General features: G+C 39.9%; 1 long non-coding RNA gene across 1 annotated transcript; it reads left to right on the top strand.

The window, feature by feature from the left end:
* The first annotated feature begins 1,334 nt into the window (after nt 1–1,334).
* LOC120751194 (uncharacterized) lies at nt 1,335–4,019 on the top strand. Its single transcript, XR_005700303.2, has 3 exons — nt 1,335–1,673; nt 3,577–3,674; nt 3,779–4,019. It is a non-coding gene; the product is annotated as an uncharacterized LOC120751194 (long non-coding RNA).
* The last annotated feature ends 795 nt before the right edge of the window (nt 4,020–4,814 follow it).

The raw sequence follows: 4,814 nt of genomic DNA, 5'->3' as shown, positions 1-4,814 counted from the left end.
GCTGAGAGCAGCATCTTCATTCAAAGTAACACTAAAACACACCTGTATCAACTTAGCCACTGATGTTAATGAGCCTTAAGCTTCTGCTTAATACTTTGTTAAATACAGATGTCTAAGTATAAATGGTTGAAGAGAAGTTTCATGGGAGATAGTGGTTGGTTGGAGAGCTCAGATGCCACGCTGATTCCCGAACACCTTACTGCAGTGTGTAAGTCAGATGTACAACTCTTCGTAAATAAATTGACTCAAATTTTATTTTTGTTTGATTGGTTTTATTTGGTGGAGGTATCATCAGACCAAAAATACAGAAGAAGAAGTTCTATTTAGAATACAGTTACTGTTGATGTTGCTGTCCAGAAAGAGAGGATGGGAAGGTGTCCTGGTTTTGGAATGGTATTTTCCAGTTAAATGCTCCAGCTGAAGTCATGCACCACTCACTCACCCCCACTTCCTCCTCTCACTCCTGGAGAGAAGTGGAGGCAAAAGAGGTGCAGATCACAGGCTGAGATCAGAACAACTAACTGGGTTCAGCAATAAGATAAGATAATAATCATCAACAGCAGCAAAAGCACACAAGAGAGGGAAGTGAGTCACTGCTATACCATGTGGAGCCCAACAATACCCTACCACTTCCTGGCCATGTTACCCCAACCTGGAAACGCCATTTCCCCCTTTCCTGGAAAATCATGTCATGTCCTAGAAAATAGCCTCCATGTCCCAGCCATGCCCACCCCTGGCTACTGCCAAAATTCCTCTGTCTGGAAGCAGGACAGAAAGATAAAGAGGAGGCAGAAGGAAGGAGAAAGAAGAGGAGCTGAAACACGAGAGTGGGTATTCAGTCAGGGCACATAGCCAAAATCTGGCACACAGATTTTGTGTGACTGTGGTGGTGTGTGATTTGCTTTATTCGTTTTATTGTAAAATTATATAAACTTTATGTAATGGTTTGTTCCCTGTACCCCCCTGCTTCTGTAATGGTTTTGACTTGTTTACTGTTAAGTGGCCCCTGTTCGTTATATGTCAATCATCCCTTCCCCTTTGATCCTGGTTGTCAATCCCATCTCTCTCCCCTTGGGCGCCCTGTCTATCACTCTAGAACCCTTCCCTGGCTTCTGGAAAGCTCCAGGGAGGGCGTTGAGTGATAGGCTGGGGCCCGGGAAATCCCCTCCCATCGTTTTGTGGTTGGTTCCCTGTTCTATGGTTCACACCCCCCGGTTACACCCTCAATTTCTGTGATTGGCTGACCGGTTGTTGCCACCCCTGTTTCCATCCCTTAAAAACTCTTGCACACCTGCTCTTGGTGCCTCTTCCGGGCAGCAGGTTGCAGAGTGTGGAGCTCCGTGCCTCCTCTGTTTCAATAAACCCGTGTTATACCCTGCTCAGAGGAGTCTGCCTTTCATTCAGCTGCCACGGTTGTTTGCACCATCTACGTGCCCGTCGCTGGAGGTGGGATCCAAGTTCCCACAGGGAGGAGGTGGCTCGCCCTGCCTGCCACCCCGACCATTCCACGTTGCCGCAGTGGGAAATGCGCTGAGCTAGCCTGTGGCCGCGCTGGTCAGCGCAAACCGGACACTGCGACATGTGACTACAGTTGGGACTGTCACAGATATGTTCCTGTACTATTGCTGTTTTCCTGTTTGTAGTCAGATGGATATAGATGATCATACTTTCAGGTAAAGTTTATTCTCTATACTAAAATTATAAAAACACTTAGACTTACTAAATTAAGTAATTATTTTTTTCTTCTAAAGTTACTTTTATCCAGACAAATATTGATTTATTCAGACTGCTTTAAGGCCAAAATGTCTTTTGTCAGCTGCAGTTTGCAATTCTTTCTTTTTGCTTTTATTTCTGTATTTTTTTTCTAAGCAGCAGAAAAATGGGCACATACAGCTTCGGTCATGACTGCCCTTCCACAATTTTTTTTTTTTTTTTATTCTTTCATTATAAAGTTTCATATTCCCTTAGTTTAGGTTACTATTTTTCACTGTCTGTAGCTTTCTTGTCTTTTTCTCCATCACCAATATTATTGGCCAAATTGAAAATGGTTATGCATCAGTCACCTGTTTCATAGATCATACCTACACTATTTTAAATAATGACTAAATGAATAAATAATTTTTGCTTCTTAGTATCTGCTTCTACTTCCTTTGTTCTCTTTTGCACTTTTTAGTGAATAATCTCTTTCCATTTGTTTAGATTGGTTTTATAAGAACTGAATTAGGTTGAGTTTTGACACCTCTTTCATTTTATTCTAATTTTTTTTCCCCATTCATTAAATGTATTACTCCTGGAATATTTTATAGACAGTTTGAAGTCCTTTTATGCAATGTTTTCGCTTGTAATTTAAGATGTTCCGCAGCACCTTAAAGGAAATTTCAAATGTTCACTGTGTTCTTGTCCTTTATTTTTCATTTACACTGATTTTAGTAAACAGCTCAAAGTCATCCATCTTGAAACAAGTGCCTTAATTAAGACTATTTAATTAAAATTTGTGATTACTGCTTCCAAGGTTATTTTTCCAAGTAGCTCTTCTGAAGTTTCTTCCTTGTAAACAAAGCCAAGTCAAAGATAGCATTAGCTTTTAGAATGTTAGGACGCAATTTATCTTAATTGTAGCAGACAATGTCTACTTTAGAATGAAATGGATTATGTTCTAGAAATGACAGTTACTCAACACTGGCTTTCCAGGGAGTGTAGCGTATCTTGCCTAGATTTTGGCAATTAATGGTGTCAGGCAAATGAGTTTGGTTGTGTGTTTTTTTTGGTTTGTTTGTTTGTTTGTTTGGGGTTTTTTGGTTTGTTGGTTTGGGTTTTTTGTGGGTTTTTTTTTTTTTTTTTTTGCTTATCCCAAAATCCAGTGAGCATTGCTAATGTCAGAAAGAATTCACCAACCAGTTATCCTTTATATTTTACTTGTAAAACATCACTTAATGCAATATCTCACAATGCCCTTTCTCACAGAGCATATAAAAAGGAATTCAGTGCTTAGCAAGATGCTTCCAAGTGTGATATGCCCACGTACCTTTTTCCAAGGAGCCTGTCCATACAGTGCATCCTACTGAATGTCTCTAAGAGCCAACGAAGCTCATGCTTAACTGCAGAGAGCAACAGGTGTCCAAAAAGGCCTTTAAGGCAATGGGATTAAGACCTTGTCAGATGGTGTACACAACAGAGATCGTTGATGTCTGTAGGATGTGATATTGGGAAGTGTCACAGAGAATGCTTGATTTATACCATAAATGTGAATGATTTTGTTGAAAGTACTGCAGGCTTTTCTACCTATGAAGGGTACTTCAGCAGTCATTTTCTGTCCAAAGACACCCCTGCCTCCCTGTTCTGCTGAGAACTCTTCCAAGTCCCACTATGTCTGCTTTCTCAGGATTTGCAAAGACAAGATAGAAGATATAAGTTGCTGCTACAGAAAAATAGCAAATAGTTTATACTTTGGGTTATGTAGGGCTAAATAAGCTTTGAATTAATTTCCCACTTTTCAGACTCTAGGAAAGACAATGACTCTGTATCAGAAAGGTAGAGCATTGTGGAAAAACCATGTCTCTTTTCTACATACAACAGAAATTCCAGAGTAACTACATGACGACAGATAGTGCCCACTGTCTGTATCTGCAGCTGCAAAAGCTCTGGAGGAAATAATCTGTCATAGCCCTGATGAGGTAAGGGATATTCTGAGGGGATGAATGCATAGAGGCTTCAAAACATTTTTGTCATCTTGTGAGAGAAAGTTCTACCTATGCTGTATTTTGTGCTTCACTTGTAGGCATCTATGGGTGACTGCACAACAGAACAGAGTCTCCAGGTTGCTGCTAAATGAGCCTGAAATAGGAAGTCATTACCTTGGGTACAGAAATATTATTTTTAATTCAGACTGTTTTTCAGACCCAAGCCACTGTCAGTGCTCATCACACTGTCTTAAACAAATCTTCTCTCATGCTCTGCTCCCCTGCACAGCTACACACGTATGGATCTCACCCATACAATCCAAGATAAAATCCAAGATATATCAGAGTACCTATGACTAAATTACTTTCTTTTTTTAGTTCTTTTTAGTTCTTTGGTATCTGAATTCAATCCAATGATAAATTCAAAGGAGTAGGTAGGAGGGATTGGAAAAGGAGGACTGGGAGGAAATACTTCTTATGGAAACTCAGGGACAGAAATAGGTGATCTTGATGCAGATGTGAGCATTCAGCAGACGCAAAACTGAGATGAAGACTTCATACCATAAGTAGATTAGGAAGGATGAGAATGACTAAGAAGGACTGAGATGGAGAGAGAGAAAAGACAAAAGAAGAGAAGCCATCCAGATTTCTGCATAAAGATCTTATTGAGACTTTCCAGCCCTATTCCATTCTAAATGTACTCATCCAGTCAAGTGTCTTGTCTGCAGACTGCCTCATCCCTTGTCCTTGCACATTTAATGTCACTGAATATTAAATAAATAAAACCCTTCTCAAAACTGCCTTCATATGTCCCCCGCATACTGGGAAACCCAATTCCCCTTTATAACTCTGTGCCGCTGACCTTAATGTCTTTTCAGTCCCTTGACCCTAGATCTCCATTGCAAAATTCACCACTTTCCTAAGGAATAACTAAGTTAGGCATAATGGCAAGACAGGTGTGAAGTTTTTGCTGTCTGAATCACATCTAAAATATTCTGCAAATAAATAAGATCTCCTCATCTCCCAAACAACTCAATCTTCCTCTGCTTTTTTTCCTAAATCAAGAGATGAAAATATTTTTTAAAAAATGCCCTAGTTATAGAAACTGTAGACCTCAAGAATTTTTTTGAAAAA

Source organism: Hirundo rustica, chromosome 3 (genome assembly GCF_015227805.2).
Source record: "Hirundo rustica isolate bHirRus1 chromosome 3, bHirRus1.pri.v3, whole genome shotgun sequence".
Lineage (NCBI taxonomy): Eukaryota > Metazoa > Chordata > Aves > Passeriformes > Hirundinidae > Hirundo > Hirundo rustica.
This window is presented reverse-complemented; position numbering and strand designations above follow the sequence as displayed.